The sequence below is a fragment of the Camellia sinensis genome, chromosome 7 (genome assembly GCF_055761805.1).
Source record: "Camellia sinensis isolate YWXY chromosome 7, ASM5576180v1, whole genome shotgun sequence".
NCBI lineage: Eukaryota > Viridiplantae > Streptophyta > Magnoliopsida > Ericales > Theaceae > Camellia > Camellia sinensis.
In genome coordinates, this window is record NC_138967.1 from 77,610,636 (window position 1) to 77,626,234 (window position 15,599).

Genomic DNA, 15,599 nt, shown 5'->3' on the forward strand with positions numbered 1-15,599 from the left:
GCACTCTTGTCTTGAAAGTCCTTAGTTGCAGGGGACTATAATACAACTGCACTCTTGTCTTGAAAGTCCTTAGTTGCAGGGGACTATAATACAACTGCACTCTTGTCTTGAAAGTCCTTAGTTGCAGGGGACTATAATACAACTGCACTCTTGTCTTGAAAGTCCTTAGTTGCAGGGGACTATAATACAACTGCACTCTTGTCTTGAAAGTCCTTAGTTGCAGGGGACTATAATGCAACTGCACTCTTGTCTTGATATGTCATCACCCCATGTATTATGTAGATGTTATTAACATCCCAAGAAAGATTTGAAAGGCCAAGATTTGATTGATGAACTTGATTCATCCCATGTTTTGAACAAAGCTATGATATATGTATTGTTTTGACAAGGACCTTGGAAATCATTCATGCAACCCCTTTATTACTTGTACCATTCACTGAGTATCCAAGCTCACCCTCCCTATGTATATATGTAGGTAACAAGCAAGAAGTCGGCTACACCGAGATGTGTGTTTTACAAGATGTTTTGGATGCATGTTATGTCGGCAATATTTATGTCGGCCATTTTTGAAGCTTATGTATTTTGAACATGTCGGCTTGAGAAGCTCTTTTGCTAAGATGTGATGTGTATTTTGTACTTCATTTCTTTATGTATTCAAGTTGTAAAGCTATATAAAGATGTATGCCATTTCATTTGACTTATGCACTGCTCTTATGGACCACTTGTATTTTAGATTATTGCTTCCGCACTTGTGAGCCCCCTATATAAATACTCTGATTGTGTGTGAATTTTGGAAGTCGGCCTTCGGTAATCACGGATTACTGGCCATCACGGCACCAAACTACTAGGGGCGGTTTGGGGGCGTGACAACCCCAATCATCTCAAATCCAAGAGCCCACTACTTTTGAGCTGATGAGAATGATCGGCGATCTTCAAAGAACTGTGGCTGATCTAGCCTTTGGACTATCGGCTCCGCCATCGACCACATCACATGCCGAAAATTTCACACCAAAAGACTCCCCACTTCTGGGAAGAATTGTAATTGAAATTGGCCAACCTGAAGCCACCCCATGTTTGGGCAATGACATGTCGACAACAACAGGGCTCCACTCTGATGTAGCGACCCAAACCTTCGACCAAGGTGAGACAAGTGGAAAGAGCAAGGTAGAGGCAGACATTGATCCCTATGAACACCTTATGTGGGCTATTGAGGCTTTGAAAGCCGAAGGACTGAACAAACAGCAAGTGTTCACAGTTGTCACAAAAACTGTGGATGAAACTTTCGTCACTCCGAATTAGAGCAGTTCGAAGCAAGGGGAAAGCAGAGAGAAGGGTCGTCGTACCAGAAACGATCCTGTTAGCTCTAATCCTGCACTCGGAAGAGATTAGAAAACCAAGTCAGCATCTGCCGACTCCTTTGCTAGTGCGTCCAGCAAAAATCCACAAACCTTGAAGTATCAACCCCGCGGTCGCAGGGTCTTCCATGCCCTCTATATGCCTTTGTCCAAGGCTCTTCAAATCCTCATTAAAGAAGGCCATCTCAAACCTCTTGAGCCTCGGCCTCTCCCTGGTCGTCTTCCACCCGGTCATGCTACTACCTAGTATAGTGCTTTTCATCAACAAACCGGTCATAACACTGACAATTGCTTTCGTGTTCCCCACGAAGTACCGGATTTGTTTGACAACAAGGTCATCATCCCACGAAGCTCAGCAAAGCCTATCGTCATTGGATCAGTGAACCTGGGGGATAATGTGATGTGATCAGGGGGGATGAGCCACCTGCGGATGGCGCCCAGTTTACTCCGAATGTGGCGGATGGCCCGCACTGTTTTGAGCATTGTGCAAATGCTAGTTTTTGTACTTTCTGACTTGGGTATTGAGTCAGTTTTGTTATGTTGTTTAGAGTCTGTCTCGATGTTTTAAGTCAGTCTTTTCATACTAAGTCAGTTGGGTTTGTCTTGTTGTATCGAGTCAGTCCTGTTTTGTTGGAGTCAGGTGATTTCGGGGGTGTTACCTCGGATATCACTTGCTTGTTTTGTGTTTGTCTTTTACACTCTTTTGAGTCTGTTTCTACCATGGAGCCAGTTACGCCAAAAGAGCTGAATGAAACAACAATGATTTTCACGCTTTTGTGCTTAGAGCAGTTGTGCCAGAAGTTTTGAATGAAACAACAGTGATTTTCACCTACTTTTTTGTGCCTTGAAATCATTGCATTGACCTAAGTTTTTCAAAACACTTTTTTTCTAACACTGTGGTGAAAACAAAGAGGAAGGAATTCCTCGGGATTTGTAAAAATTTGATCAAACTGAGAGAAAGAGAGGCGTGCTAAGCCCTTGATGAATGAGATCATGTTTGTTAACGTGAGTAGTGAGAAGGATCCTGGCTTGATCTAGATTGGCTCTACATTGTCTTCAGCGCGAGCGACTAGTCATTTTTTTTAAAAGATTTCAAAAAATATTTTGCGCCGTCCTGCGAAGACCTCTGTGGAATCGCTCTTGAGATTGTGCAACGTAGGATCGCCCTCAACCTCGAGACTCGACCCCTCGCTTTCAAACCTTGAACTTGGATTCAGAATGTTCAACGGTTGACCACAATGTGAGGCCTGTATGACCAGATTTGAAGCAATCCCCGAACTAGGGGTCAGAAAGACAGATCAAGAAGGTCAGATATGATCAAAAGAAAGCTTGCAAAGATGGATAAGAAGCAGCCCTTGAACTAGGGGCACAAAAAATGTCAAATGTGCTCGAAGAGTCAAAGTTGGGACATTTCTCGAGCTAACGAAGATCGGCAAGAATGCCAAATCTTAGAGAGGAGGGAAGAAGAAAGTATTGCTGAAGGACAACCAAGTTCCTATCCACAACACTAGGGGCAAATTCAGCCCCCATTGGATGGACTTCTATATCATCAGCAAACTGCAACCATTCTCCTGGATTCAAATGGCTTCGAGATCCTAAAAACCATTTGACATGGATAAAGCTACACTTTTACCCTTGACGCTCGCTGGGCAGAAAACCAGGAAGGGCGACCCAGGCAAAAGTTAGAGCATGAAAAAAAAAGAAGAAAAATGAAGAAGAAAAGAAAGAAGAAAATGAAGAAAATGAAAAGAAAAGAAAGAAGAAATGAAAAGAATTGAAAAGGAAAGAAAAACAGAGCTCGCAAGGTTGAAAACTCGGAAGGGCGGTCTAGGCAAAAGTTAGAGCGTAAAAGGAGAGGTTAATCCCGAGTGTACCTTAACCCGGAACTACATCAGGCTTGATTCCCATGTTTGGGATACGTAGGCAACTTCATTCTGAAGTCCAGCCATAAACACTTCCAAATTGACTGTGTCCATGTAATGGTTTTGATCATCTTTGTCTTCCCTACATCCAAGAGTTCGGTTGTGATCGTCACTTTGAGGACTGATTACAGTGTGCTGCGGTGCCATTCAAACAAGGAGCAACTTTCCGTCACCGTGCCGTGCCCTTTAGCCAAGGGGCAATTTTCCATTGTTTTGGATCTAAGGTTGTGCATCTCAAGAGTAGATTCTGTGTTGGTCCCGCAGTGACCATTTGTAAAAACAATTTTGAGAATTTTTAATGAAGTTGACTAGTTTTCTTGAAAATTACTCCATTTTTCCAAACTGGACCATTTCTTGGACCCAAAAAAGGGAAAATTTGTAGTGCTCATAACCTAACTTGCATGATTTCAAATCAAAAGGTTGAACAAGCATGTTAATCTAACTCTCAAATTGGTCAAAATTGTTTTCGTAGAAAGCCAAAACAAAAAATGGTCAAAATGATGAACTAGGGGCATAGTTGAGTCAGGTTTCCTATTTGTTCCCCCATTGTCAGCATACTTGCCAGAAAAGGGCACCATACTTGCCGAGAAGGGCACCGTATTCACCAGAAAAGGGCACAACTGAAGTTAACAATAAAGGGCTGAAAGCTCTCAACATCTTCCAAGCAGCGAGGTATCAAGCCAAGTGTGAAGCACGAAATGGAATGGATCAGGGTATTCCACTCCCTCATCTAGACAGGTATGATCACATCCATACTGGCCAAGGGCGTCGCCAACCGCTGTCAGTTATGGATCTACTGCACATCTTGGCATAACCCCTCTGTGGGAAAGTTCATTGTTGCGAGCAGAAGAAAGAGAATCTAGCAGAATGCTAAGGGCAAGAGCCCGCAACTTCTTGTTTATCCATCAACCACCCAGGGGACGGATAAAAAATGAGACATTGAAGAATAGAGAGAGGTGCACTGAGAGAAAAGTGAGAAAAGGGCTTTTTTAGAGAAAAAGAGATTGAGCGTCAGAGTGATGTGAGAATCACAAATGAGAAAATGGTGGGAAACAATACTCGAAGAAGCTTCGCTCCTCGTGAACTGAGAGGTTTCTCGTCTTTGTAACACGTCTGAGTGTCGTGTGTGTTGTTTTGTTTGTCTCGATTCTTGTTTTAAGTCGTTTCATGCGTTAATAGATGTGTTTAGATTGTTTTACCTTTGTTGAGTCGTTTTGACTGCGGTCAGTCGTAGGCTCAATACCCGGTCGAGAACTCATTTCTCAATTTCAAAATGAATCGTTTTGTGCTCAGAGTGCGGTGCCATTCTCCACATATGCGCAAAAGAGGATTTGTTCTTTCATAAAACTGTAGGGTTCAACCCAGGTCATGTCAGAACAGTAAAACCGGGACCTATCTAAAGCTATATGGGTACCAATCTGTGAGGCAAAAGAAAAGAGGGAAAATTTGGAGCATCTGAGTGTGTTTCAATTTCAGAAAATTCCGAGATTGCGTTCCGGATGTACCTCTTCAGGCCTTGTCAATACTCTGAAGTATGAGCGTGCCTCTACCTCAAGCTTAAGTTCAAAGCCAGAATGGTGATCAGAAGTGCTCTCCTCGACTACCAGTCCCTGCCAGAGGCATCTTGGCTGTGTTTGCAGTGAGTTCCTAGGAGACCAATTGCAACGGTGGAAACTACAGTTTGAATGTCGGACGCCTAGAACACAAAGGTTTGGAATTTTTGAGACTAAAGTCTAGTTTAAATACCCAGGGGTGTATCCCCGGCTTGAAACCTGTGCGGAAGCCCCATAGGTTGAGATAGCATGTATGTGCCTCAATTCTGGATACTGAACTAACCTAATCTGTCACCCGTTGGAGAATAGAGAAAGTTGTGAATATGATCGGGAAGAAAAGCGGCATCCGTGACTTCTACATGCAGAGGTTACTCCTTGTCAGTATTTCAGGACCTTTGTACTGTGAGTTGAAGGTAAGTGTTCGAGGAACACAAGGGGAGATCCCCGTCAGAGTAGAGCGGTTCACCTCCACTCACCCCATGAGGTGCTTTTTAAAGTGCCGCTTTGTTTGTTTATTGCATTCCCTAAACATCATGCTTTACATTGCAAGTAACATGTATCATATCATCACACTTATTGCATTTATTTGCATTTTGTGTTATCTTGTATCTTTTATCCTTTTACGCCGAGCAGCGTTTAGGATCATTGTCCTCCGGGACTTTCTCAGGTTGCGCCAAGCACGCTCCTGGTTAGTTGTTTTGTTTCCCTCTTCTCACGATTTCAGCGTGGTTAGAGTTTGCCCTTCCTCACACGATTTCAGCGTGTTTGGAATTTGTTCCACTCTTCTCACGATTTTAGCGTGGTTAGAGTTTGCCCTTCTTCACACAATTTCAGCGTGTTTGAAATTCGTTTTGGACCTCCTCTCACTATTTCAACATGGTTTGAGTGTCCTTTTCCTCACAAGATTTTGGCGTGTTTGGAATTTTTCTCAGGTTGCGTCGTGTACGCGCCTGGGCGGGTTTCGGACCTCCCCTCACGATTTTAGCGTGGTTTGGGTGTCCCCTTTCCTCACACGATTTCAGCGTGTTTGGAATTTATCTCAGGTTGCGTCAAGCACGCTCCTGATTGGTTGTTTTGGACCTCCTCTCACGATTTCAGCGTGGTTTGAGTGTCCCCTTCCTCACACAATTTCAGCGTGTTTGGGATTTGTTTTTCCTCCTCTCATGATTCCAACATGGTTGGAATATGTTCCCCTTTGCATCTACTATTCTATCTGCTGCATCGCACTATTTTGTGCACCTTACTTGCATTGAGCATGCATTTTATCGCACTATTTTGCGCATCTCACAATTTTGTGCACCTTACTTGCATTGAGCATGCATTTTATCACGCTATTTTGCATATCGCACTATTTTGTGCACCTTACTTGCACTGAGCTTGCATTTCACTCGCGTTGTTTAGCGCATTGCACTATTTTGTGCAGCTTATTACTCACACTATTTAGAACATCACACTATTTTGTGCAGTTTATCATTCGCGCTATCTTGCGCACCCTCCTTGCACCTGTAAGTGCATTGCATCATTCGCGCTATCTTGCGCACCTTACTTGCACTTGTTAGTGCATTGCATTGTCATGCACCTCTTTACTCGGGTTGTCACGCACACTTGCATTGTTGTGCACTTTTCACGTGCATTGCTATGCATATTTCCATCGGCATTATGTATGCACGCGTTTATCTCGTATTAGAATTGTATCTTGATATAGCGTTGAACATGCGTCACTACTATATTGTACCTGTTGAATTTCTTTCTTTTGTAGGCACGGTATTATATGTACGGTTCATTTGAGGCTGGTGCAACCAGACGATATTGTATGTCTTCTCCGCGTGAGACGCAGTGAGAGTTGCATATTTGTCACGCCCCAAACCCGCCCCTAAAAGTTTGGGCATGACCTAATCGGAAACGGACATTAAATCTGATATACAAACATATGGGGCCTGAACGGAAACATTAAATATTATAAAATAACACGAAATAAAAAGAAACTACATCCATTGAGCGACCACTATCATGCCAGGATCACAAACAGTGAATCAGATGATAAATATTTACATACACATATACAACCCCGCCCCTTGTTTGGGTGTATAACAAAAACATTGGAAACTTCAACATATAATAGACAAACAAAGTATAAGCCAAAACTTAGCAAACTTCACAAAAACGGGTAGGCTTCACCCAAATGTTTGGACACATAGAGGTTGACAAAGGGAGACGAGCATCAAGGGTTATGGCTGACCTCCAGATTTATTACCTACAGAATCAGACAAAATACAGAGTGAGACAATCTCAGTGAATAATAGTACTTAAATAACTCAATGTTCAACTTGAATTATATTGCAGAGCGATGCATATATAATGTAAAAGATAGGTAGTTAATCTGATTTTGTACTAATATTCAGAATAGCCTCGTCGGTTCACAACATCACAGATTGGCCCTTGGCCTGGTGGATTCACACATTCACAAATTGGCCCTCGGCCTCATAGATTCATAACTTCACCAATTGGCCCTTAGACAGAACGACATTAAGCCCTTATCAGAATGGCACACAACCCTTATCAGAATGGCATATAGCCATATAGCCATATTCATGCATTTATAAACTCAAGAGGTGGCTCGCACGGATTCTAGAGGTGACTCGCATTGCAGCACTTAGTTCCGTACAACACTTTGCTTCACACTAACAGATCATACAAAACGGCCATAGGCCTCATAACTTTCACAGAACGGCTTTAAGCCTCATAACTTTCACAGAATGGCGTTAAGCCTCATAACTTCCACAGAACGGCCACAGGCCTCATAACTTTCACAGAATGGCCATAGGCCTCATAACTTTCACAGAACACTTTAAGCCTCATAACTTTCACAGAACGGCTTTAAGCCTCATTCATATATGTATGGACTCAAGAGGTGGCTCACATAGATTCTAGAGGTGACTCGCATAGCAGCACTTTGTTCCATACCAGAAATTATTAGGTCATAAAGACCGAACAATGCATATTATGTCATAACATAGCTTAACCGAAACGGATAAAGAAAAACAGAATAACCTCAGTTCCTTAAGAATACCATTATGGGATAGTGCACATGACCTTCACATGACTTAGTTACTGATTAACACAGTTATCTCGCGTATAGAAGAATAAGAATCATAACTATTATAGAGAGCACATAATAACATTAAACCTTTGCATTCATATCGTGGGTTCTGAATGACCTCGGGTCCACATGTAACACAACAGAACTATTTTGGATTCATACGGATGCGCATAGCTTATCCATACTCGATGATTTATAACTGAACGGCCTCAGGCCCATTAGTAGCAAAATGGTATGCTTTCATAGTTACACTAAAACCACTATTCCAGAAGGAACATAAGTTCTCTTTCTTCATTAATAAACGACGTAATTTACTTACGGACTATTAATCAGAGTCATACAAAGGTATACACCTTTGTTTAATCGTTCATATACGTTAACATGATTAACCTGCAATTAACAGAGTGCTAATGGCAATTGGTAGCTGTAAGTAACGCATACTACAATAGTACTATTACTCACAGTGTTGTGGCGGAGCGTTAGTCCTTCCCGGAGTATGGCCTGCATACATACACAACTCATGAATTATTTCCTTTTCCTTTACTAATCATTTCCGGGTTCGTTTTGTTTCGCATGAATTTACAAATATCAAAATGGCTTCAAATACATATTTTAAAAATATCTGAGGGACGAGCATGTAAAGCGGAGCAGGCAAATTTTCCCGACCTGGGCCGCACGTGCGGCCATCCCCTCCACACGTGCGGACATGGACCGCACGTGCGGTGCCCCTTCTCCGCTCGAGCGGCCAAAAACAGTATGCAAAACCCTGTTTTCTTCCTCTTTTCCGCACGTGGGGCCATGACCTCCGCACGTGCGGCCTGGCCCCTGTTTGACAGTCTGAAATTCATACAAAATCCCATTTTTGGTGAGCATTAAGAAGGTCCAAAATAGATTCTTTAAGTGCTAAAACATGGTTCAAAAATCATGTAGATAAGGGACACAAACATATAACAATTGATTACGGATTTGATCTTCATCACTTTCACTCACCTTCACAATCCATTTCTCTCAAGATCTAAATACACACACATGTTCAACTCACACATAGTTGGATTCAAGCATGTAGAATCAAGAATGGTATGTAAATTCCCTTTTATGGCTCAAATTAACACAACTGCTACATGATGAAATACTTATTCAACTCTATAAGTGACACACACACACACACACCACAACACAAACCTTAACTTACATGAATACCCAAGAAATTCCTAGCCCAATACAAGAGAGGAGTTAATTAAGGTGAAATCTACATACCTTGAGCTTAGGTCTCTCAAATTCCCAACCTTCTTGATGATCTTCTTCCCCTACTTCTCAAACCCTTCTCTACTCTAATCTTTCCTCTCAGGAGATATTTGTAATAAAGGTTCTAAGTCAAAGTGTTTAAAGAGTCTTGGTACATAGTTATATATAAAATGTGAATAGGACAAAAATCAATCGTTTAATCATCCCAAATTGAAATTTCATAGAAATGCTTATTATTACCTAAAAATTATGCTGATCTCAAATGTAAAATCAATTTCAGAGAATTAAGCCTCTAAGGCTTCCAATTTCTGATCCAAACATAATAGTTGTAACAGATTTGTCTCCTATTAGACAAATATGAATCTATTTTCATAAGATTCACTTAATTAAATACAATTTCGCATAAAATTTCACAATAAGCATTTAAATGCACAGAATAAGGGACTGAAAATGTACCAGAAACACATGCGAGGGTCGGGTTATTACACTCTCCCCCCCTTAAATAAGTTCGGTCCCTCAAACTTAATTTACCATGTAACAGATTAGAAGCCTCAGTCTCACACCCTTGTCCAATTTTGTTATAGATGTTCAATTAATTTCTCAATTCGAACCATTCATAGGTTAATTCGACATTTATCACAATTATTCAAATGCTCTCAACATAATAAGCATGTCATAGTTTTATCCAACTAGTCATTTCGATGTCTATCTCAGGTGTGTAGAAATAAAAATATCAGATCCATACATTCATTTCATAAGATCATATGTCGAATGAGATGAGACTACAAGAGTCCACTGCAGAATGTTCAAGGCATAAATCCCCAGTAGGCAGGGTTTATAATCACAATATTTTCCTGCCAGTAAGTTCCATAGCATCAATTGTCAAATACAGAAACATAATCGATATCACTTCCTTAAGTACCTAGGCATATATTCCCATAGTATACATTAATTTCAATCACAATAACAAAAACGTTCTCTACTATGTTCATAACCAGATTGATCCAGCATTAATAGGTCATATGCAATTTTCCTTAGCAAGTACATGTTCAAACTTGCTCAGTTAAGTAGCTCCTAGCAGCATAATTTGTTCGTAGTATTCCCCTATTTCCAAAAGTATGTCAGAGCAATACCAATATATTGATTCAGAATGATATGAAATAGTTCTTGACAAAGTTAATACTATAGAAAGAAGGATCACAGTACACATCGTTAATTTCTCATGGTATTACTTCTAAGTTCAGTAACACAGAGAGAATCATGCTCCGAATCGAACAATTACGACAATATCAGAACTAGTATCATAAACTTTTACAAATTCATGCAGATGTGCCATGATAGACTCTTAGTCATATTATTATAAGTTTAGATCTGCGCAATAGAAATAGATAGAACAACCATCTTTTTGAGCAAAGGGAGCCATCCAAAGATGAAGCCAGAAATCAAATTCAAGATCATGTTTAATTAATTAGCCATCACAGTAAGGTGTAGCGTCCTCCCTTAATAAGCATTTCTTCTGATTGCAGCACCAATTAATTTGGCCCCTTTCTAATCATTTCAGTGTTTTATTGTTCATATAACTTTTCCTTTTTCAACTATAGGGAATAAAATCAACCACATGGTTCCGTATCCACAATTCAGTAGTACAGTGGGTCAACAAAGAGCCATACAGAAATCACAGACTAGCCACATATTATAAGCAGAGTATCCAGTTACACCTCGTACGTAGGTTCTATTAGGTCCATTTACAGGGTCACAAATCCCATTAGATAGACAACATTTATAATAATCACATTCTTCCAGATTCCATAATATCAAAACAAGATATGGACTGATATAACAAAAGCAGAATTTTGATCGACTAATATCAAAGTTAATAATTCTTGATAAGGTTAATTCAATATGATAGTAAATCATTTCGTAACCGCATAGGGAGTACTGTACAAATCTGTCTAACACATGCAAAAGGAGGTAGATACCCAATACATATCGTTAACCCATCAACAATATGGTATATCCCCATGTCCAGTTGTTTCTACCGAGGTTCACAATATTAAGCAAAACAGTTCACATTATAGCCTCCAAATAGGCAATAGAGGGCTAATTTGCACTATCCAACATTTTTTTTTACACAGAAATGTATCACAGAAATGATTTCTCAATCTCAATACACATAGGCAGGGTTCTCGTTCTTGCAGTAAATTGTTAGATTCATTGAGATTACAACTTATAGATTACACAAAAACAAAACAAATTACAGATTACAAATTACAGATTACAGATTACAGATTATAGATTACAGATTACAGATTACAGATTACAGATTACAGATTACAGATTACAGATTTCAGATTTCATATTACAGATTACATATTTCAGATTTTAGCTTTCATATCACAGATTCCCATAAGAAATCCCATTTACACATAAACAAAACTCATTCGACATCATCAATAATTCCCTCGATTCCCCATCGGAAGTCGTCAATAATTTTCTTAGTTCACGAAATCACATTGATTATATTCTGTTTCAAGGTCAATAACCAATTCCCCAGCATAGCCTATCTATATAACCCTCAGTAAGAAGAAAAATCACAATCAACTGACTCCTTTCACAATTTTAAAAGGGGTCACTATATGCATAACTTCTTCTTACAGCCAGTCATACCCAACACAATTTCAATTATTACGCAAAACACATCTTATCAAAATGTTCAAACACAGTAACTTCTCAAAATCAAAGATCTAAACATTGTTATGGCAAGGAAGAGATAACTATATCATAAAAGTTAGAGTATCGTATATACCATTTCCTTTAGTCTTAGAGATATTCCATACTTAGAGTTTGAACATATGTTGTTGGAGGTGATAAATGACCTTGTATCATAAATATGGAAATGGTAAGAACATTTGGAATTATGTTTAAAAGCATTATTTTGCCTTGAAGAGGCTAACTTGTAGTGGATTGTGCATGGTGAGTTGTTGTTGCTATAAATTGTGGGCACATGAGGATTAATTGATATTGTTTGTGGAGATGTTGAAATTGAGAAATGTTATGGCATATTATGTTTTGCATCATGTTCTCATTTGGTCTATCATCATTATTTGCACATCTTGAAGAGAATTGGAAAACATTTAATTTGGGAAAGATCATATGGTAATGAGAAGTATGGAAATGTGAATGGGGTAAATACGTGGTAAGTCCGAATAGGGGGTGTAATTGAATTTGATAAGTTGGCCTGAGTGTCCATGGTGAAAGACCAGAAAACCGCGCGGATAGGTGTCGAGTCTTCCGGTTAGCATCGGTAAAAATGACAGTTTGGTAGTGCTTGTTGAGCCTACTTGCAGACATCAACCTAGGGATTACCAGTGTCGTATTTACCGCCCCTATTGAATTAATATTGGAAGTTTGAAATTGATGAAATCACATGTTAATATTGAGAACATGGTGATTTTGAAACAATGCATTGAAATGAATATTTTTCCTCATTGATTAACCTTGGCATAGCATTGCATTTACATTATTTTTGTGTTGAGGAAAAAGCATAACTGTATATACTTTGTGAGAATTCTCTACTGGGCTTTATGCTCACCCCTATGGGATTTGGTGCAGTTAAAGATGTCGTGATCCCGCTGAGCTAAGGGTGTGGATATATTTTGGTGAAGAGTAGTCTTGCTCTTATTTTTGTTGTGATATTTTTTGTAAGCCAAGGGCTAATATGTTTGGGTTCGAGAGATCATTTTATGTAACCAGGCTACTGCTTTGGAAGATGTAAGCCCTTAAGGGCATTTTATTGTTTTGAGATTAGATGCCTCACATGCTATAGATTCAAGTGATTCATTTATCGTTGAATGTATATTCGCATGTGAACTTTTGTACAAACTCTCTCATTATCTATGTAAAGATGGATGGTCATTGTCATGGCTTAGTGGATGTTGATTAATGTGGGTTGATCATGTTGGTTTATTTTCGGGGTGTTACAAGACATTAGCCAAAACTTTGTGGAGAAATTTTCTGAACAAATGAGAATAGTGCAACTGGTACGCTTTACTAGATGCCATGATCTCCAACTTAGTGCTTTGAACCATATTGATTCCCCAAGAAATCATATTGGTATAACTAATTACAAAAAATGTAAGCATTTCTCATGTCAATATAACTGTACCTGGAAACAGTCATAACACCGATGGAATTGACATCTCTGGCTCTAGCCATATTCACATCCACTACTCGTACATCACAACTGGTAGGTAATACGTCTTCACCGTTTTCAAGTTGTTATTGTTGTTAACTTGCAATGGGCTAATTTTTTCACAATAATATAGGTGATGATTGCATTGTTATCAATGGTAACTCCTCCAATATAACCATTACTGGCATTACATGTGGTCCAGGGTATGGCATAAGGTAATTACTTAGTTGTCATAAGATTAATATTTGTTCCTTAAAAAAAAAAAAAAAAAAAAAAAAAAAAAAAAAAAAAGAGAGAAAAAGAAAAAGACTGGAACTTTTCTCTTTCATTATTATATGAAAGGGAACTTAGATACTACATGAACTTCATGAATTTGTTTTAAGAGAAACACTTTCCATGTTAATTACTTAAGCTCTTTACCATTTTGTCACAAATCTTTGGGTCAATATAAACGACAAATGCTACAAATACATGAAAATTCATAGAAAAGTACATATAGTGCAGTGCTAACATTCATTTTGGGAGTGAGTGTCCCATAAAAGATTGCCAACATTGCATTATATACATTGTACTGATTTTTTTTTTTTTTTTTTTGTGTGTTTATATTATTTTCCCTTATAAATAGACTGATGAAACTCTCTCTCTCTCTTTAGTGTGGGAAGCTTGGGCTCAAGGAGTGGGGTTTATGAAACTGTAGCTGAGCTATATGTGCGAAATTGTACATTAAATCAAACTACAAATGGAGCAAGGATCAAGACATGGCAAGTATGCAAATATTTATCACCATGCATACATATATGTACAAAACATCATCATATAAAACTTTGTCATTCACATATTTGCAGAAATGAGGTAAAAACAATAAATTTTCAAATTTTAAGAAGAATTTCAAGTCTTTCCACATAATTCTATCTGCCAAATTAAAGAACTAACATACAATTTTGAGGTTAATATGATTCATATTGAAGACATCAACATTGCAAATAAGCGAAGTGACATATAGGAATATGGGTGGATCTTCTATTAGTGGCAAAGCAATTAATTTGAGATGAGATGAAAGCCAAGCTTGCACAAACATTGTAACAGACAGAGTTAACATATATCCTTCGGTTCCTGAAAATAAAACCTTTTCCTTTTGCTACAATGCTTGTGGAACATCCTTTTCAACTACACCTAGTGTACCTTGCTTATCAAATTGTTGACTCAACTTTTATTGTTATATTTTAATTTCTATGTTTAATAGAAGTAGTATTTGTTGAAATAATTGATGGCATTGTTGGCCTGCCATTATCTTATAAGCTCCATCTCTTTGATGTCTACAAAGAGGATGGGTGAATTTTTAAAATACGAAGCATTGAATGCTTATGGTTTTTACAATATTAAACTTCAATAGCATTATCAAATTGCAAACACTTTCTAAATTCGAATGTTCATATAGATTTTTATAATGAAAGTTACAAATGTTTGGAATGTGTTATGCCACATTGTGGTGAAAATTACGAACTAAAATGAATATTACGAACTATTGTGGTTATGGTATAAATGATGTGGGGTAAATGTTACAAACCATCTGTAGCGATAAATGTTACAATATTTTGGAAAAAAAAAATTATGGCTTGTTCTGGTGTATGCTATGGAATGCTATAGGTATTTTACATATGTTGTGGTAGAATATATACATATATACACCTTCTTAAGGGTGCAACGACAGCAGTTCACTCTAAATTTGTATACCTTTTTGGCATTACACATGTAATAATTGCTAAGTATAAAAATCGAATATAATACATTTACGGTTATTAGTCAAGATATGCGTAAGTTGGTTCGAGCACTTGGTTATCCAAAAAAAAAATTGTTACTTTGGTCCTTAAAATTTTTAGGTTGGGTCAATTTCGTCCAATTTCAAATGGATTGTCTCATTAGTTAACGGAAGGATACTAAAATGCACATATAGTCCCTAAAGTATGTGTTCTGTGTCATTTTGGTTCTTCAAATTTTTAATTTTGTTAATTTGGTCCCGCAAACATTAATGAAAAAAAAAAAAAGATGAAACATAACCTTATAATATTGAGAAACAAAATTGACAAAATTAAAACTTTAAGAACTAAAATGACACTGAATTTTTACTTTGGGGGGCATTGTTGGAATCTATAAGTATTTCGTTTATGATTTAAATGGCCATTTGGAATTGAACAAATTTGACTCAAATAGAAAATTACATGGACGAAATTG